This window comes from Myotis myotis, unplaced genomic scaffold (assembly GCF_014108235.1).
Source record: "Myotis myotis isolate mMyoMyo1 unplaced genomic scaffold, mMyoMyo1.p scaffold_m19_p_2, whole genome shotgun sequence".
NCBI classification, from domain to species: Eukaryota; Metazoa; Chordata; class Mammalia; order Chiroptera; family Vespertilionidae; genus Myotis; species Myotis myotis.
The window spans coordinates 45,873,761-45,895,632 of record NW_023416324.1 but is presented as its reverse complement, the minus strand read 5'-3'; the positions used below and the strand labels follow the sequence as shown (position 1 = coordinate 45,895,632).

The following is a 21,872-nucleotide window of genomic DNA, read 5'->3' as shown; positions in this document are numbered from 1 at the left end:
ATCAATAACAATAACGACTGTAACATAACTACATGTTTACAAATGTAAGGTCATAATAAGAGAAAGAGGGAAACAGAGAAAAGCTTCATTAGTCACCCTTGGAGAAGAACAGGAAATCAGTGTTTGTTTGTTTGTTTGTTTTGAAAACTGATAAAGAGAAAGAACCAAGTCTTTTCCTGCCCTTGCAACTCCTAATATAATAATGAAATTAGGCAGTGACCACAAAAGCAGAATCATGCATTATGTATCCCCAAGGGAAATGCAAAACACAACTTATGAGATGGTCTTACAAAAATCTAATCTGAAACTAAACCTGATGAAGTGTCTAGATCTAACAGAGAAATAGGTTCAGTGCCACCACAGGGATCAGCAAAACCCAGATGTTGGGGGAAATTTATGGTGCAAAATAATCTGATTTTTCAACAAAGATATTGCATGGGGACAAAAAAGAGATGAAAGGGAAACTTTAGAAGATAAAGAGAATGAAAACACTATTTGGATCCTTGTTCAAATAAACTATAATGAGAAAAATTAAGAAAGATTCCCACTTGAAAGAATTAGGAAAATTTAAATAGAGTGGATATTGGATGATATTAAGGAATTACTATTACATTCTAGATGTGATGAGGATGTGATAATGCTTTTAAAAGAAGATTTATATTTTAGAGACACATTGGAATATTTAAGAACGGAGTTATATTATGGCTGGGATTACTTCACAATGATCCAGAGGGGCAAGGGCAGGTACAGATGAAATGTGATTGGTCATGCCCTAACCAATTTGGCTCAGTGGATAGAGCGTTGGCCTGCAGACTGAAAGGCCCCGGGTTCGATTCTAGTCAAGGGCATGGACCTTGGTTGCAGGCACATTCCCAGTGGGGCGTGTGCAGGAGGCAGCTGATTGATGTTTCTCTCTCATCGATGTTTCTAACTTTCTATCCCTCTCCCTTCCTCTCTGTAAAAAATCAATAAAATATATTTTAAAAAATGTGATTGGTCATGAGTAGATAACTATTAAAGCTTGTTGACAGGGACATAGGTTTCTGCTTTGTACTTGTGCTGTCCCTCCTTCCTATTTTTACATATATATTTGAAATTAGAAAACTATTATATATTTACAGGTTATACAGATATATACCATAATATATCTATAATAATAAAAGCACGATATGCAAACTGACCGGACAGCGGAATGACCATCTGGATGACCTTCCGGATGACCTTCCAGACAAAGCCAGGGCTGTGAGGGCCGAGGCAACTGGGCTGCAAGGGCCTACCCTTGCACGAATTTCGTGCATCAGGCCTCTAGTAATGTATATATTTTATACATGCACATACATATAGATATACACCACCTTCTCCCACTGCCTACAGTGCTTCCAACCATAGATTTGAGTCACCATCATTTCTCACCTGAATTATTGCAGTAGCCTCGTAACTGGTATCTTCACCTCCACCCTGGCCTCCCTGCAGTCTGTTAGAGAGCAACAATAGTATTCTTTTACGAAATAAGGCAAATCATGTTACTCTTCTGCCTAAAATCTGCCAATGGTTTCTCATCCCACTTAGAGTAAAAATCAAAGTTCTTATTACAGCCTACAAGGCTCTTCAAGGGTTGAGCTCTTATACCTCTTTGGCCTTATCTCCTACCTCTCCTTCCCTGTCTCTGACTGCAGCCTCATCACAACTCTACTCAATATATATCTGCCCCAGGACCTTGTCACTTATTATCTCACTCTTCCGCCAGATAGCCACATGGCTTGCTTTCTTTCAGACTTCCTGCAAATCTGCTTAAATGTTTTCTTTTCAGAGAGGCTTTCCAGATCACCCTATATAAAGTAGTGTAACCCTCCCCCCACCCCCAATCTCCTTATTCTGGTTTATTTTTCTTCATGGTATTTTTTTTTTAACTAACTTTTTTTTTCTGTCTCCACCTACTAGAAAAGGAGCTCCATGATAGAATGGATATGGTTTGTTTGGGGAACTGTTTTTTTCCAAAGTTTCTGGCTCAATAAATATTGTTGATTTTAAATTCTGAACCATAAACTAATCAGCAATACTTCACATAATATTGAGCAAAGATTGGTGGGGTAGATAGGAACCACATTATGGAATGCTTATATGCCCCTTTAAAACACTCAAATTCTACCTTGTAGGTGATGGAGAGCCTCAAGCGACATAGAACAGGCCTGCACATTTTAGTTATAGGCATTCTTACCATTTTTTTTAAAAAAAAAATATGTTTTGCCCTAGCTGGTTTGGCTCAGCGGATAGAGCGTCGGCCTGCAGACTGAAGGGTCCCAGGTTCGATTCTGGTCAAGGGCATGTACCTGGGTTGCGGGCACATCCCCTGTAGGGGGCATGCAAGAGGCAGCTGAATCGATGTTTCTCTCTCATCGATGTTTCTAACTCTCTATCCCTCTCCCTTCCTCTCTGTAAAAAATCAATAACATATATTTTAAAAAAAATATATGTTTTGATTTCAGAGAGAGGAAGAGAGAGGCAGACAGAGACAGAAACATCAATGATGAGTGAGAATCATCGATTGGCTGCCTCCTGCACAACCCCTACTGGGGATGGAGCCCGCAACCCAAGCATGAGCCCTGACTAAGAATCCAATCGTGACCTCCTGGTTCACAGGTCTACGCTCAACCACTGAGTCACAGGGTCGAGCCATTCTTTCCACTTTCACCATCATATTAAAAGAAACAGATGTTTTCAGTGTTTATATGGTATATATGTTAGAAGATCTATCACCTTCAAATTAAAGAAGCTGAACCACTATCTTTTTAAGATAGCTGTTTCCTTCTGGGCTAGAATACAATGTCCCTGTATAAAGAGATATGAACATACACACACAGAAAGGCAATCATTTGCCCTCAAGGTTCTTTGAGTAATAATGCCCCAAGGGCATTAGCAACTTGGGGTGGCAGGAAAGAATTGGTTATTAGGAAAGAATCTGTTGCCCTACTGATAACAAAGGTTTTATGGCACAGAAGATTATGGGGTAGGAATGGGTGATACAAAAAAATCTAAGCATCACTTTGTCTCCTCCCGCTGTTCCTATAGGTAAATGCCAAATCCACTCCTTTCCACACACCCACTGCTGGCTGGTACTTTAGTTCAGGCCACTTGCATCTGCAGCCTCCTAACTGTCCTGCAAATTGATCATCTTCTTACTGCCAGCCTAGAACCCTCTAGTCCTCCCCAAAGGGATGTTGTTAAAGTGCACATTTAATCTGGTCTCTCCCCTCCTTGGAAACTTTCAGGGACTCCAGGTAACAGGGTTCAAATAGCCTTGCATTCCCTGGGAGCTGCTGACCTCTGCATTCTCACCTCCTGTGTGCCTCCCCGTCCTCTAGCTCTTGGCTCAAGTCCCAGGGAACCACGCGCAGTCTCCCTACAGCCCAAGCTCTTGCTTTCTTCTGGAGCAGTGGTTCTCAACCTTCCTAATGCCGCGGCCCTTTAATACAGTTCCTCATGTTGTGGTGACCCCCAACCATAAAATTATTTTCCGTTGCTGCTTCATAACTGTAATTTTGCTACTGTTATGAATCGTAATGTAAATATCTGATATGCAGGATGTATTTTCATTGTTACAAATTGAACATAATTAAAGCATAGTGATTAATCACAAAAACAATATGTAATTATATATGTGTTTTCCGATGGTCTTAGGCGACCCCTTTGAAAGGGTCGTTCAACCCCCAAAGGGGTCTCGACCCACAGGTTGAGAACCGCTGCTCTAGGTCTATCTCTGTTGTTGCAAATGGTAAGTTTTCATTCTTTTCTATGGCTGAGTATTAGTCCATTGTATGTATGTACCACATCATCTTTATCCATTCATCTACCAATGGACATTTAGGTTGCTTCCATATCTTGGTTATTGTAAATAACGCTGCAATGAACACAGGGGTGCATATATCTTTTCGAATTAGTGCTTTGGAAGTAGAATTGCTGGGTCATATGGTAGTTCTATTTTTAATCTTTTGAGGAACCTCCACACCGTTTTTCATACTCACTGCACTATCTATGCTTCTTCTTTAAAAAGGTCATGCAAACAACATACAAATCCTGAATAATGACTCTCGAGGCTCTGCACTCAATATGATATAACCAAACTCAAGGTAATATTAAAGAGTAAAGCTGGGAGGAACATCAAATAGTCTTGAGGAATTCTGGACTCGGGGACATTATAGAAAAAGTATTACTAGGGTTCGTCTGGAACAGAATTTGCAATTCTTTCCTTAAAATGTTTAAACAAGACTCATGGAGGAAATCTCCCTAAGACATTGCCATAAAGATGGCACTGACGCTTTTTTCACTTTAAAACTCCTGTTTTTCAGGAGTTAAAAGTTTAAGTACAGCAGCAGCTGGGCTGGAGTCCTGATTCTGTCCCCTGCTGGCTATGCTGTGACCCTGAGCAAGTCACTTAGCCCTCTGGAGCCTCCGTCTCATCAGCCATAAAATGAAGATAACTAAACTCCGCTCCTAAGGCAGCTGTAAAGGTGAAGTGACATGATGTGCGTGGAAGTGCTCTGTAAACTAAAAGGGAGGCACTGATGGTTTGTGCTCATGGCCAATGCCGAAGAGCAATGCAATCAGAAGATAAAACTCTTCCTAGAACTTCACCTAAGAGCCGTTTAGTTTACCGAGCTGTTGTTTTTGTTGTTATTGGAAGTACATCAAAAGGACCTCTGGTGAGCCTGGGCAAATAAATAAGCCCAGAATGTACTAGTACTATCAAATTCCCACAATTAATTACTGGACTTGTGTCCTTTGTCCTTGCTTTAAAAAACAAATAACATCTTGGTATGTATGCTATAAACCTTAAAATAAATAGCTGAATTAAAATCAGATTAAGAACCCCAGTGCCCAAACTGGAACCATGTGCAAATCTGCTGGTGATGGATGGACTGCTGCCAGTTGATGCACATCTGTGAGGCTCCAGCAACTATAAATAAAAAAGAATCTGCCATTGTTTTCAGAGCATCTCAGCCTCTCTGCCAAGAGAACAGTCTTTGAGTGTCCTCCAATTTTCTATCAATTCCAGGTTTGAAACTAATAGAATCATCTGATTTCCAACCCTTTAAGTGCTTTGAATGCATATTAAGAGGAAAGGATAAGCTAAATATTTTTATAAACTGTTAATATAAAAAAAATATTGCTCCTTTCTTAGCCTCAAAGCCCCTAGGAGATCTCAAAAGAATTCTGGCCCTGGCCAGTGTGGCTCAGTTTTTTGAGCATTGTCCCATGCACCAAAAGGTTGATGAGGTTTGATTCCTGGTCAGGGCACATGCCCAGGTTACAGCTCGATCCCCAGTAGGGGATGTGGAGGAGGCAGCCAATCGATGTTTCTTTCGCTCTCACACCCAAGTGAGATCTAGATCTCTCTCCCTCCTGTCCCTTCCTCTCTAAAAATCAATAAAAATGTTGATTTAAAATATTTTTTAAAGAATTCTGAAAGGAACATTGTCCATGTGACCACTTTCAAAGGTGAGTTTAGTGAAGTGAAAGAGAACAATGATTCATCAAGGAGCTTGTTGCTCATTCTTCCAAATATACCTTAGCAAGGGAGAACTGACAAGTAGGAAGATATTACCCCAGCATCAGTGAGGCTTGTTCAAAAATGGCCACTAATTCTCCATTGGGCGGGGGAGGGGAGCACCACTCACAATGAGCTCTGTTTCCCCTCCTGTAACAAACAAACACCATATATAAAGCTCAAACATGACATTTGATAGGTTTGATTGAACAATTGGATCAATACCAATCCCCCAGAAACTGGCTTTTCAGGTCATTTCACTATGGACATTCCCTTTGCTGAGGCCACATTTCACCTGTGGTGACCACATTCCATTATCTCCCATCTGGGTATGCATAAAGAAGTCTCCACCCAGAAAAAAGCCCGCCAAAAGTCCTTTAAAAGCAGCTGACTCCAGTCACTGGGTGCTGGAGCCATCCAGGCTCAGCCACCTGGTGTGTGATCAAATAAATTCATAAGCCCTCACCACTCTGGCCTCCTGTGTTCCTCCTTTGGCGACCTAACAATATTAATTTCATGTCCTGACTCTTTTCCATTTTCCCCACTCAGGGGATTTGCTTTTGTTATTTCTTCTATTAAGAACCTCTTCCTGGCTCTCTGCATAATTGATTCCATCACATTCTCCCAAATATCCTACTGAAAATGCTGCTACCCATTCAGAAAGGTGTCCCCACCCACCAGCGCTAAAACAGCCCCCACCACCACTCCACAAGTTGATAAATACTAGTATTCGTTATTCTGAAATAGCCAAGGTTCGAGTGCCCCTCCTGTGATGTGCATACTCTGATTTGAAGTTGGGAAAGAGACTTGACCATAGAGGCATGCCTCATGGGTAATATTTGTATGAATGATCCATTCACAACACTTAGAAGACGAAAAACAAAACAAATGTTAAAAAGCAAGGCGCTCATTAAATTGGGGATAAAGGTCTGTGATCCCTAACCAGGCACAGCAAGGCCAGCAAACATGGGCCTGGCGCCAGGATATCCTGGGAGAGCCCAGAGCATGAGGAGAAAGAGTTCAGGCCCAGGAAAACAATGGACATGAGGCAGTGGGCAAATTGAGATTTCCAGTTTGGCATCACACCGACGTGGAGCCAAATTCCAACTCCACCACATGTAATAAGTCCTTTGCCATCTCTGCGCCTCCGTCTCCTCATGGCAAAGGAAATATCCCAAGGAGCACCGCTGACAGCAAGCCGTAGCACAGGGGCAACAGCCTTTGCCAGCTCAGTCACCATAGCTTTTTTCTGACCTGAGCTCAAACTTAGCAAACAGGGTGTAAGTTACAGCCCTTCCGCTTGGGGCTTGTAACCTACTGACAACAACACTTCCTGCTCAAGTTATGATTATTACATGACATGAGAGGACTTTATGAAGGGTTCGTGAGCAACTCTGACTTGTATGGCACTAGAGTGGCGAGGGCAATGATCTCAAGCTCCCAGGGCACCAGGATGAGTGGCTGGCAATGTCCTCATGTATTTGCTATGTGACCATTGGGAAGTTATTCATCTCTCTGGAAAACCGGATCTGTAAAACTGGGGATTAATGCCCGGCCAGCATAGCTCAGTGGTTGAGCGTGAATCAGGAGGTCATGGTTCAAGTCCCAGTCAGGGCACATGCCTGGGTTGTGGGCTCGACACCCAGTACGGGGCGTGCAGAAGGCAGCCAATCAATGATTCTTTACCACCATTGATGTTTCTATCTCTCTCCTTCTCCCATCCTCTCTGAAATCAATAAAATATATTTAAAAAACCAAAAAACTGGGGATTAATAATAGTATTTGTCTCCTAGGATTCTTCTGAGAATTAAATAAGATAATGCATATTAAGTATTTAACACATGTATGGCAAATAAATAGTAAGTCCCAAATACATGACAGCTATTTTTACCATTTTGACCCCCTCACCAAAGATTCTGAATTTCAGTTTTGCATGAAGTTCTGAGAATTTCTCTTGACGTTAGTGGGAGGTCCTGTTTTGCCATCTTTCCTAGGAATGAAACTTTGTAAGTCTGGGAGGCCACTGGTTCTAGAGCATCAACCCAGGGCCTGCTTTCCTAGAGCTGAAATACGAGGAGGGGTGTAGCAGAGACTATTTGTCAAACCAATATCCAGTCTGCCCTTCTTCCTTAGGAATATTTTCTAGCTGGTCATGTGGTCTCCCAGAATAAAAGACTACATTTCCCAGGATTCCCTTCATCAAAGCTCTGACCATGTGATTAAGTTCTGACCAATGGAAGTGAGAGTGCAAATTCCAGAGTGTTGCTTAGATGAAAGAGGTATGCTGGGAAACAAATGTGTTGGTTGGCCATGTTAGATAACAAAAAAAAGAGCGTAAGGCCCTAAGGAGTATAAAGCAACAAGATAGAAGGAGCCTGGGAGCTAGTCATTTTATAGATTAGAGCTGCCATTCAGATCAGGCTTTTGTATAAGCCAGAAATAAGTTGTCATCTGTTTAAGCCATAATTTTAATGGCCGTTGTTAACATGCAGCCAAACTAACAGCCTTATAAGTATTGTGGACGATGTGGAGAAAGGAAAAGGAAAGGCAGAATGTGGTAGACCTTGGCACACAGTAGGTTCTCATAATTACTTGCAGAATTAAATATCCTCTCTAGGACTCCAGGCAATCAACCTAAATTTGGAATATTGAGATCAGCTCCAAAACAAGAGGGCCAGTGGCCAGCTGGAGGGTGTCCATGGGAGAATGACGAGGGCAATGAAAGATCAAAAAAACCCATCTCCTGAGGAAAGACTGTAAGAGCTAGAAGGAGAAAGGTAAGCCAGAGCAATAGGATTAGGTTTCAAGTAACTCAAGGGTAGTAAGTTGAACAGGGCTCCTCTCTCTGCACTCTAGTTTCCTCATCCGTAATAGATAAGACCAGAAAATCATTAAAATCCCTTCTAGCTATAGCACGAGGGAGCTCTAGGTTCAGAGGAATGTATGTTGCACCACAGGACAGAACTACAACCCAGCTAGATCCAGCACTGAGAGCGTGAAGGAGGATTTCCACTGAACGGCAAAGACGACTTCTTGTGACGTTTCTTGTCCCAAAATATAATGGCTGCCTCCAAAGTCCCGAGTTCCCTGACTGGAAGAATCCAATCAGAGGCTAGACAGGCTCCTAGAGAAAGCGCTGAGTTTTGGGAGGACCATGGAGTTAAAACAGGCTCAGCTCCTTCATACACACCAGTCAGTATTCAGTCCTGGATTTCAAGGCAGTTCTGTCACTTACTTGGCTACATGTCATTCACCTTTTTTTGAGTCTCCGTTTCCTCATTTTAAAAACCAGGATAGTAAAACATAACTTGAGATATATTGTGTTACAGGAGATAACATATGGCAAGTGCATAGCACAGTGCTAGGCTCGTAGCTGCCTACAGTAGTCATCATCAACATATTAGCTTCAGAAATGAAGAAGGAAAAGAGAAAATTGTGAAGAGCTCAGAAGATCAGAGTCAGTCATCCTGGCATCAGCACCAGCAAGTAGAGGGCTGGAATCTAGGAACCAGGCAAGCAGTGGCACAGCCGAAATAAACTAGGCTGGCCACATAAATGCTGTGAAGTGCCACTCAAAAAGAGGGAGAAGGAAAAGAGCTGGCAGTTGGACGCTCATCAGAAACTGGAAAAGTACTCATCCAGGCTCATCTGCCTATCTAATATGTATTGATTATCTGTGAGCAAAGATAAGATGAGAAAAGTGTACAATAAGGAAAATACAGAGTATAATCAGGGCCCAAAGCAACAGCGGCTGACACAGATTTAAAGGGGCAGATAAAAGTTTTCCAAAGAAAGTAATTACTGAGACAAAGGTGTTGGGGATGAAGAGTAGGGAGAGAGCTCAAGCTGATGTTGTGTTTGAGGGGAATCATAAAACCTCTCTCTCTCTCTCTCTCTCTCTCTCTCTCTCTCTCTCTCTAATCAGTGAAAAGATATTTTGAAAAAATAAGTAATTATACAATAAATTAGTTGCTGCCCAGACTGTGTTGCTCAGTGGTTGAGTGTCAACCTATGAACCAGGAGGTTATGTTTCCATTCCTGGTCAGGGCACATGCCCGGGTTGTGGGCTCGACCTCCAGTGTGGGGCCATGCAGGAGGCAGCCAATCAATGATTCTCTTTCATCATTGATGTTTCTCTCTCTCCCTTCCTCTCTGAAGTCAATAAAAATGTATTTTAAAATAAATAAATAAATTAGTTGCTGACACTATTGAGATTAAAGAGAGCAGGCCCCTGAAATGTTAAAGTTAGAGAGGATCTCAGAAATCATCTGACCAAACAATCCCCATAAAACATACACCTATATATAAATCATTTTATAGTTATGGAAACTGTGTGCCTATTCTCACTTTAGGAAGTAAGAACAATGCATCATTTCATTAGCTATTTAAAAACAAAAACAACCACCACCAACCTTGCTCTAAAAGCCAGTGGTTCTCAACCTTGGCTGCACATTAGAATCACCTGGGAATCTTTTTAAAATCTTGATTTCTGGACCTCATCCTCCGGAAATTCTGTTTCTTTGTTATGGGGTGGGGCCATAACATTAGTAACAAAGAAATAGAATTTCCGGAGGATGAGGCCCAGAATTCAGGGTTTTAAAAAGATTCCCAGGTGATTCTAATGTGCAGCCAAGGTTGAGAACCACTGCTCTAAGCCATTTTTGACCATATAGAATCAAGTAGAAAATCATAAATGGAGAAACTATAGATAAAAAATGTTTTAAGACTGAAGCATTCTAGATATAGTTCATATTTCCATCCTCTGTGACATTGGGGAAGTAATTGAACTATTTTAATTTTGTTTCATTCATAAACATACCCCTCTCCTAGTAGGTCTTCAATAAATATATGTCATCTGGATGAATGACTGAAGTCTGGCACATATAGGTACTCAGCTGCTCACAGTGACTCAAACATCCAATGTTCTTCCACTTTTCTAGTCAGCTCCTGTTAGGAATGTCTTTCCTTGTTGCCTTCCTCACCTGAGGAAATCTTGCCTACATTTCAGAGTCAGCACTACTGTCCCTCTTCAGAGATACCTTCATCAACCCACTAACTTACTTCTCATCCCTATTATCTACCCCATACTTTGTTATAGAAACATAAATGCCTCTACTAATGGTGAAAGAGCAACTTGAGGGTCAGTCTGATCCTTTTTCAACTTTGCACTGGGCTTTACCAACCACATTAACAGGGCAAGACAGGCCCCTCACATCCCCTACTCTGACTATAGCCTTTGGATGAGAGGTGCCCAATAACATTTATTGAGACAATGGGATTCTCTCCTTCTAGAATTTAGAGTTTGGTATTCCAAGATGGATGAACAGTAATGACTGATCACTTGAATTAGTGACATGTAAACCTGGGAACTTCCAGGAAGCCAGAGACACAGAGAAGACAAGAAAGCTGATTTACAGAGACTCAAGGATAGAGCAAACGCATAGGAGAGCAAAACAAGAACCATTGAACACTACAGAGGGTGGGCTGCCAGGAGGCTCTCAGCCCTGGAGTTCCAGCCCCAGAACTCCACATTCTGACCCTGAGACCCAGAAGGTACCCTGTAACTTTATAACTCCCTCTCTTTGGTTTTCAATTAAGATGTTTGAAGTAGACCTTTATGACTTGCAACCAAAGATAAATTCACTAAGATAAAGACCAAAGACTCCAATGTTTTTTCTTCCATCCTTTTATCATTCTATTTCTTCCTCTGAACATACTCTTTCCAACTTTATCTGAAATGCTCAAATCCTACCCATCCTTCAAGAAACCCTAAATATGACTTAACCAAGGAAGAGCTTGTCTCTGTCTTCTCTGAACTCCCTCATATAGCATCATTTCTGTGTTTGGCACAAGCACATCAGAGCTAGTCATGTACTTGTCTTATCTACCCTTTAAATCACTTCCTCTCTCTTAAAATGAATGAACTGGATGAAATCAGCGGTTGTCAAACCGGATCCCACACAGCCCCAGGTTCTGCAGCTATGCACAAGAAACCACTCCTGGGAGTAGAGAGGTGAGTGGTCCTAAGAAAGCAGGATCTGGCCTCCCATCTTATTTTAACCAAAGTTGCTGTTTTCATGTATTTCATATATTGTCAGTCTAAATAAGTGTTTATTGAGAAAAGGAATCTGGTACTAATCAAATTTGAAAACCCTAAATCAGATCATTCATAAGGCTCCAAGATTCCAGTAATAACAGTGAAATAAAAATAACAAAGACAACTAAAGTTTTACTGAGTTAGACACTCTCTACTAGTAAATACTCCATGTCAACACTTTTTTTAATCCTCACCCGAGGGCATGCTTACTGATTTTATTTTTTTAAACATGTTCTATTGATTTTTGAGAGAGGGAGGGAGGGAGGGAGAGAGGGAGAGAGAAAGAGAGAGAGAAACTTTGATGAGAGGAAAACATAGATTGGCTGCCTTCCACATGCTCCCTACTGGGAATCAAGCCCACAACATGGGCATGTGCCCTGACCAGGAATCAAACCAGGGATCTCTCGGTTCATGGGTCAATGCTCAACCAAAGAGCCTCAACAGCCAGGCAACTTATTGATTTTAGAGAAAGAAAGGGAGAGGGAGGGAGGGAAAAACAGAGAGAGAAAGGGGGGGGGGGGAGAGAGAGAGAGAGAGAGGGAACTCAATGTGAAAGAGAAACCTCTATTGGCTGCCTCCTGTACATGCTCCACCCAAGGATTGAACCCACAACCTAGGTAAGTGCCCTGATTGGAAATAGAACCCGTATTCTTTCAGTGCACTGGATGACACTCCAGCCAACTGAGCCACATCAGCCAGGGCTATGCCAATGTTTTAATCATCCCAATAATCATGTGAGACAGATATTCTTTACCTTACCCTAAAATGAGGAAAGTGGCAGACTGGATTCAAGGCCAGGAAACACAGATCCAGATCTGAGTCATTAACCACAATAATGCTGTCTTCTAAGCTCCTCTGGGGTGGAATCCATGGCTTTAGTTCCTTTTATTTTTTATCTCACAGCACAGTACTGGGGCTGGCTGTCACTTAATGGTGCTTGCTGAATGAATAAATGCTCGAATGAACAAAGAAACTGAGACATACACTTGAACTTCCTAGGGCTTTGGCTGCCTCCAGGTAATAACTCAACCTAACAGAATCATTTTACAACTTAGTCCTATCGACGCCATCTCCCTGAAAAGCAAAGGACCTTTATGCAGCCAGAAGGAATTCCTCTTAGATATGGTTTAATTGGTAGCACTGGCCAGTACCATCAGCTTGATGGGCCATGGACCCCTACTTCACCATATTTTCTATCGTCAACTCATAATCAATACATTAATTCCTTTTATATCAGGATTTCTCAGCCTTCACACTGTTGACATTTTGGGCCAGATAATTCTTTATTGTGTGGAGCTGATGCACTGGAGGCTGTTTAGCAGCACCCTGGCCTCTATCCACTAGATGCCAGTAACATCCAATTGTGACAACCAAATATGTCTCCAGACATTGCCAAATGTTGGGGAGAGGGGCATAAAATAGTCCCTCATTGAGAACCACTGCTTTACATGGACTAGTTTTTGCAGCAATACTTGGGGTGCGGGGGAGAGAGAATAAATAAAGATCCAGAAAAAATAAGCAATGCCTAATCATGCTTAGAACATAAATTCTAGTTTCCCTTCATCCTTGGAAAGTTCCTAGGTTTCATTCTGCACCCTCAAAATTCCCCTTAACTGGGCTATCTTGAGCACCCCATCATGTAACAAGCTTGCTGACTGGTGATAAATAGCCTACATAATTATGAGGACCACAAATTGTTCTTAAAGCTTATGAACAATCCCAGAATGAATATAACAAAGAAAATGCTCAGAACCTCGTAAAATGAAGAGAGCAAAATGATCCACTTTGAAGAAACAACTTCAGGATAATAAACTATTCCCAACACAGCCTCACTTAGCTTCAACCTCCTGATACAGGCAACATTTATCAATTATCTACTATAGGTCAGGGAATGCACTGGGCACTTTTCTATACTTTGTCCCATTTGATTTTCCTAACAATATGATGAGGAAGGTATTACCTGTTTTACTCAGGGGCTCAAGGGGTAAAACGACTTGTCCAAGGTTACAAAACTGGTCAGTGACATCAAAACTTGAATTTAGAACAACTACTAGCAGGGGATCGGGCCTGCAACCTGGGCATGTGCCCAGACTGGGAATTGAAGTGTGACTTCCTGGTTCATAGGCTGACGCTCAACCACTGAGCAATGCCAGCCAGACTTGATGCCACTTTTAAATGAACCATTATCATCACTATTCTCACGAGACTTCCAAAAATAAATAAATTTGATAATACTCAGCTTTGACAAGGATGTGAGAAACAAGCAGTCTCACACACTGTGAGTAGGAACTTAAGTTGATACAGGGTCTAAGACAGGGATCTGGCAAGATCTATCATAACGTGAAGTACATATGCTCTTTCTCCTAGCAATTCCACTTCTAAAAACAGCTTACCAAAATAGGTGCTCAAAGATATTTACTGCCTATCAATAAAGGAACTGGGACAGTGCAATTCAAAGCAGTCATTAGAGAAAATGAGGTATACCTCTAGGTACTAATGTAGAAAGTTATCAAAGACATAGTGTTAATTAAAAAAACAAGTGAAATAACAGTATGTACAGGATTCCAGGTATACATTATATATGAATGTGTATCTATATGCATGTGTGGTATGCAGGAATCTGCTTATGTCTATGTGGCTGTATATAAGCTTGTATAGGCATAGAAAACTCTGTAAGTATATCTAAGAAACCATTAATGCTAATTATATCTAGAGAGTATTTTTTTTTTTTTTACTAAAAGCTGGGGGGAAAGGAAATAGACTTTTATTTTCATTTTTATTTCACTCTCTGTATTTTGTTCTGTGTTTAAAAAATTTTCATAAATATGTATCACTGCTATGAGCAAAAACAGGGTTTTGTTTTGGTTTGGTTCTTCAGATACAAGAAGCCCAGGTCTCACGCAAGGGCTTGAAAACAAAGCAGCGCATGAAAGAGAATGGTTTTCTGTTACGACTGCAAATGCTCACAAAACAAGACAGTGTGTGAAAGGCTCCCGGGTTCTGTGTACCAGTAAGAGGCATAATGGAGACAGCTCTTTCCTGGCACTCACTGGCAGACAAAGCCAGCTCCTACCCTGTTAGTGGAATTAAGACCAATAAATAAAGTGAAATCCTGTTATTGAGGCAACCTAAGCTAATTTCCCTAGCAGTTAAAACCCAATTTTTCCTGTTCTATCCCACCCACGAGTCTCCTCCTAAAAGACCTGATACATCTTGGCCACAGGGTGCAAGATCTCAAGTCTCCTCCTTTGCCGGCTCTGTCACTCTCAAATATGTCAGGAGGCCAGGCCATCTGCTGGCTTGGCTGTATATCAGCTCATTGAACTTAACATAGCTTCTTACCTCTAAAACATTTTGTGGATGCCCCTACTTCACTGGATAATAATCGTAACAACTAAATATAATAGGGTATCAAAAAGCATGTTGCCAAAGCTAAGAGGCTGTGAAAATGTTAGTTCACTTGATCTTGAAAAAAAAAGAAAAGAAAGGCTGACCATTAATGTTGAGCAGTCCAGTTGCTGACCTCATCTGTGCCACGTAAATCCAATCTGAATCCCTAGAAAGCCACCTCCGATTCTTCCGTGGTGTAAGCAGCCTAAATGGTCTGTTAACACAACTCGGACTTTCTTTGCAGTTATTCCCTCCTGGCTCACTAAATGCCAGTGCCCCCACTTATCTACTCCTTCCTGCAAAGCTTTCTCCCTCGTCTTTTTTATTCTTTTCCTGTCCCTTTCTTTATTTTTTTTCCAGGTGTCAGTTCAAATGTGACCTCCTCAAAAAAGCTTTCCTGATCAAGGTTTGTAGAATAGGCCTCTCTCCTCCCACCAGCTCCCTGAGTTACTATCACCTCACTCCAGTCCCTCATAGCATTTAACGTACCATATAATCCTTTATCTTGGTTTCCTGGTTAATGGTATATCTTCTACGCGATAATATAAGCTCACAAGTGCTGAGGCCTCATCTGTCTCATCCTCCACTGTATCCCTGCGCCTAGAACAGGGCCAACGCATAGTAGGCAGTCGGGAGACATTTATGAAATGAGAGAGTAGAGTTATTCACTGCAAAGTGCTTTCATCTACATGCTCACATTTCACCTTGCCCGCGAAACAGGCAGGGTCAGTATGATTTTTCTCACTTGAATCACCTGCCCGAAGTCTCATTTTGTAAATGATAAAGCCAGAGCTTATATCTAGGTTTCTGACTCATGATTCCCTAATAACCCCATGGCTCCACAGCATCCAAAAATTGAACTCGGAAGGGTTGAGGATAGAACGATTTATCTAGGCTTCAGAAACAGGGGAGAGAGAGAGGAAGGCAAAGATCTGCGGGGTGAGGGTGGAGAGACAGAGAGGGGAAAGTGGCCAGCTATTATTTTGCATTGCCTTGTTGTGAATTAATAAGCAATATCATTTCCCTCATCTGAAAGAAATGCAGCTGCCTCCGGGATGGAGGCTTATGAAACCTCTCATCACCAAGCCAGTGTGTGGAACATTCTGCTCATTGAAACAGTAAGTGAAATTTTAGGTAGGTCAGATACAGTTACCCAAATTGGAAAGTGACACCCCAGGCCACATGCAGCAAGCTGGGATCTAAGTCATACACACACCCACACACACGCCCCTGCACTACCGTCATCCACACACCTTATGGCTCCAAGTCTCCCAAATATGCTGACTCACTGGCAGGAGAGAAGGGGAGAAGACCCACACAGGAAAGGGCAGAGGAGAGAGAACAGGAGAGCAGCAGAAACAGAGGAGGAGAGAGGGACGAGGGAGTCAAGATGAAGGGGAAGGAGAAAGAGAAGGAAGGGGGACTACAGAAGAGGGAGGTGGTGAAAGAAGAATCAAGGGACAGGGAGAAATGAGGACTGTTAACCTGCTAAGATTTTTGCTGCAATGCTCAAGTGGCCAAATCGAGTACAAGGCAATCCTGGGGTCAGGGTTTTTGCCAGGCATTTGTCTGTTTCCATAGAAACCAACAATTCCTGCATCAATAATCATCTTCCAAATTTCACTGCTGTTTGAGCTTTCTTCCTGTGCCCCCATCACCAGGCAAGGAACCAGAAGCTCGCCCAGGGAGAACAGACATAAGGGCAGGCTGGCTACCCTACACCGTCCTAGCCTCCCACCTCGGGCCATAGGGCTTCCGTTCTAGCATTTCCACCGATTACCTGACCCCGCCCCCAGGCAAACACAGAGCCTGCTCTTGCCTCCAGCCCTCTCCACAGCACTCCCCGCAAGAGCTGCCCAGCCTCATGGGCAGCCAACCAAAGGCTGAAAGCCTGGTGAAACCTCGTGCCAAGCTGCCAGTGTGTATTCAGCTCCTCCAACAGGGGCTCCTGGTGCATTTGCAGCATAGGAAACCAGTTGGTCACATTTTCCCTTTCTAGCCAAGACTAGAAATATTCCCTCCTCTCTTGCCACCCAGGCTAGATGCTGCTAGCTCCCCTACACCTCCCACCCCAGGACTTGTCAGTTGTCAGTCTGTCCATTCTCCTGTGATGCTTTCCAGAGCTGCCTCTTTCTCCCACAGCCCCACGGGCACTGCCCTGGTGTGGGCGCTCATTATTTCCCAGTAGTTCTCCCTGTCCTCCAGGCAGGACGTCCCCTCCCTCCTATCTAAATCAGAAATTTCTGGGCCCAGGAATCCATGTTTTCCACCAGCTTCCCAGGGAAGCGGGACACAGGTGGGAACCACAGATGGGATTCAACTTTAAACCTGCAAACCATCTCCAGGATCCACACATTCCATTCTTCTTCCTGGAGCTGCAGTAAGACTTTTGTGGGCCCTGGGCACTTTTCCCTTGAGTGCCTATTCTCTCATTAGAAAATTATATGTCAACTGCATTTGTATAAAGAATAATAATTCCTCACTGTTATGCTCATTTTTTAAATTCTGGTATTTCTTATTTATTTTTTTTCACCAGGGGAGGGGAAGCATTTGTGTCTCATAATTGTTATCCCTAATGTATGCAAGTTTAATTTTACAGATGAGCCACCTACAATATAGATAGTTTGCTGTCTTGGCCAATAAAGGGTCCAAGGAGATGAAGCACAGTAAACCCTGCCATAATGCTATAAATAGGTCAAAAGATTTCAATTTCATAATATGAAGAGCCCCATTATTGCAAGAATAACAAAAACCAGTATTTTTTCAGTCATCCCTCTGTTGCTATATTAAAAGAAAAAAACTTTTTCCATCTATTAGCTACATAGAGATTATTACAAACAAATGTGCATCAAACATTTATTTCATTCTCTCCTTTCCTCTCCCTACCGCAGAAGATAGGAACCTTAGCTTTTCTCTTCTGAGAATAGCAGTTGAAAGCCCATCACTTTGTATTCTAATTAGCATCATCACCGGGCACGTTTTGATAGGGCTCTATTGTCATTGACTGCTTTTCAATGAAAAGTATTCCAAATGGTAGTCCAGAACAACTGTACACCTTTGGGGGCCTGGGAGTATAGACCACAGTGGCTCTCAGCAAGTGTAAAATTCTAGTTTTTAAAAGAACTTAAAATTAAAATATTTTCATGGACCTTCTGATTATTGTGACACGATGCCTGTTGGATACGTTGGCCCTGCCTCACCGCTGCCCCCAAATCTTTGGTGCCCTGCCATTGCCTACAGAATAAAGGTCAACCTCCTCAGCAGGCTCGCCCTGATCTGGATTCAGTCTCTCTTCCCGTGCCATCCACCATAGAACTTCCCACCTAGATGAACTCCGGTCTCTAGGCCTAAATGCTGCTTCTCTCACCACATCACGCACGTGATGCCACTGAGCCTTAGCCCTCGGCCCGAAACAATCTTCCTTTCCTTCTACACCTACTAACTTCTGGCTCAAACATCACATTCCACGGTGGCCTTCCCAAGTCCTCCTGGTTGAAACTATGGCTCCCTCCTCTGCACCCCCATGGCATTTTATATGGCTCTTATTACACCACTTATTCACCCTGTTGTTTGCCAAATATACCCAATTTTAATGGGTATTTCTCTCACAACATAACATCAGGAAGTGGCTTATAACATATGCCAAACAAATTCAGGTAGAGGACTCTACCGTAACACGCCAAGAGTAATTTTCTGCACATGCAATCCCAACACTGCACAGAAGGCCATGAGTCATCTGATTGCTTCCTGGGTGAAGTTATTTGCATTGTTAACACCACACACAGTTGAATTTTAATTTCTATCTCTAGTAGCTTTTAAAATTGTGCGTTGATGCATTATTGAAATAAAAAGATATTTTGGATCTAGACTATGGCCCATACATGTCAGGTAAAGCAATTAAAGGTAGTAAAAACTGCCATATCTCTTGGCACATGCCATGAAATTTCCTAATTCTTTGGACCGTGAAGGACTTATTCCTCAGACACTGAGGTGCTCTGTCAAAAGCTTCCAAGTAAATTTCAGGAGATGTTGTTTAATATGCAATAACTGCAATTTAGTTTTTTTCCTGAATTACAAGTTTGCCAACAAGAAAATGTAAACCCCAGTATTTTTCAATCCACCTCAAAATTATAGATTTTTTCCTAAAGAGGTTCAAGATGGTGAGTACAGGTTATAAAAAGCAGTAAGTCACCATAAAGCTTACATATACTACAGACAGCCGAAGATGAAACAAAAAAGTTTTACTATTAAACCTGAAAATAGCTGAGTCATACTTTGTGATAATGATGAAGAAACACACAGATCTACAGATAAAAGTCATCTATTATTAGTCTGTAAAAATAAAAAAAGTAAATCATTGGTGTTTCTTTTTTTCTGCTGAAAAACATTATCTGGATGATGAATCACACAATAGATAGTAGCATCAAAAGAGCCCAGTCTTTTGGTGAGCTAATTTCTTTACATTTGCACATTAGAAAACTGTTGGGGGTCTGGGACTATGTATTCATCATCTTTCTCCCCCTTCTAGTGTCCTTGCACATAAAACATACTCATTATTGAATTGGTCTAGCTTTTTGCCAACAGTTTAATTTATTTCAAGTCTGGCCTCATTTCTGTTAAAATCTAGCTGTATGATTATTTTTAGTTTGGATGGACATATTTCATTATAAATGCCCTTTTAAAAAATTCAAAATCTATTCATGTTTTCATTCATCCAACCAGTATTTATCAGGCTCCTAATAAATACCAAGCAGTAACAAGAATGAAAAGGTGAATAAGACCCAGCTTGGCTCTGTATTTCACTTATAGTCTAGAGCCCTGGTCAGCAAACTGCGGCTCACAAGCCACGTGAGGCTCTTTGGCCCCTTGAGTGTGGCTCTTCCACAAAATACCGACTTCTGCACATGGGCCACGAAGTTTCAATCGCACTGTACGTGCGCGCTCGCACATGGTATTTTGTGGAAGAGCCACACTCAAGGGGCCAAAGAGCCGCATGTGGCTCGCGAGCCGCAGCTTGCCAACCACTGGTTGAGAGCAGTGGTTCTCAACCTTCTGGCCCTTTAAATACAGTTCCTAGTTTTTAAAAGAACTTAAAATTAAAACATTTTCATGGACCTTATTATTGTGACACGATGCCTGTTGGATACGTTGACCCTGCCTCACCGCTGCTCCCAAATCTTCGGTGCCCTGCCATTGCCACATGTTGAATCCCATCTGTGGTTCCCAGTTGTGACCCAACATAAAATTATTTTCATTGCAACTTCATAACTGTAATGTTGCTACTGTTATGAATCGTAATGTAAATATCTGATATGCAGGATGGTCTAATGCAACCCCTGTGAAAGGGTCGTTTGACCGCCAAAGGGGTCGCGACCCACAGGTTGAGAACCGCTGGTCTAGAGGGAGAGACAGGCCAGACAGACAACTCAATGTGATGACAGCTGTGATAGAGATGTATAGGCTGCTGTAGGAGCATAGAGAATGGCCTCTCATGCAACCTATGGGTTGGCGGTCGCCAACCCATGGTCCACGGACCACTGGTGGTCAGTGAGGTCTGAAAGATTGGAGACCGCTGCTTTAGGGTTTGAGAATACTGAAGCCAAGTCCTGAAGAATAAGTAGGTGATAACCTGAAAATGTGGACATCAAAGGTGGGGCAAAAATAGGTATACATTTGTGAGAACTCCAAACACAGATTTTAGTCTTGTATTATTATTTATTAATTATTGTATTATTTTTCCACACAGATAACTGTAAATCTATTTTTGCCCCACCTGTATTTGTTAAAAATAATTTTTGTTTCCAATCAGATCCATACTGAACAGGAAAGTAGTTCAACATTCTTCATTTCTTATACTTTTTTTTAAAATCAAACCTCACCCAAAGATAGGTTTTTATTGACTTTAGAGAGAGAGGAAGAGAGAGAGAGAGAAACATCAATTGGTTGCCTCCCGTACATTATCTGACTGGAGATGGAATCTGCAACCTAGGTATGTGTCCTGACTGGCAATTGAACCCTCAACCTTTTGATGTATGGGATGGTGCTCCAACCAACCGAGCCACCCGGCCAGGGCCATTATCCTTATACTTTTAATTGAACTACTGCTCTATAGCTTGTCATTATGAATATGGTAAGTAAAGCCTAATGTTGGAACACTTTAGTGACTTAAGATTGGGAGTTCTGCTTTTCCGGATCCTACTTTCCATAGAAGGTGAAAGGCACACAAGAGAAATATGGGGTTTCTGGGCTAATGAACTGGGATCGTTGAAGTGCCATTGGGATATCAAAGGATTACCTTTGAATGACAATCTTTTCTAGTGAATAATTCCAATAAAGATAAAGAGAGCCAGGACAGGTAGAGAGCTCCGCAAGTTACATATGGCTAGGCAGGCGCTCTGGAATCTGCCACTTGAGAATCTGTTGACTTAGAAAGTCATTACACTTCTCTGAACATCTGTCACTCTTTCACGTAAAAAAAGACAGATGGGAAAGTCGAAGTAGATAATATTGTTTCTTTTTCAACAATCTAGCTATCACTAAGTAGCTATTTTACCTTGAACAAGTCTCCTGTCATCTCTAAGAATATGTCTCCTTATCTGATTGGAAGGGCACAGACAGCAATGGGAAGAAAAATTTCAAATATATTATGTTGTTTTAAGCTTCAAAGTAAAGCTCTACTATGATTCTCCTTTTATGATGGGGAACAGGCTTAAATATTGTCTAGATTTTATAGCTAGTAACAATAGTGAAGAGGTTCGATCCCAAATCCCTAGGCACATTCACATGCTGCTTACTTTACCTATTAGAATTCTGGGTAAATGAAATGAGATAACTGTCCAA

The 21,872-nt window shown here is 41.9% G+C and overlaps 1 protein-coding gene across 6 annotated transcripts in view; it reads right to left on the bottom strand.

Moving 5' to 3' along the window:
* Positions 1–21,872, bottom strand: part of DNAJC6 (DnaJ heat shock protein family (Hsp40) member C6) — a 131,321-nt gene that overhangs the window by 69,860 nt on the left and 39,589 nt on the right. The window contains exon 1 of one of the 6 annotated variants that reach the window (XM_036348714.1): positions 1,414–1,457. The exons of the other annotated variants lie outside the window; for them this stretch is intronic. The gene's annotated coding sequence lies outside the window, so the exon portion shown is untranslated. Of the gene's footprint in view, positions 1–1,413; positions 1,458–21,872 lie in introns of those variants that run through there. 6 annotated transcript variants of the gene reach the window in all.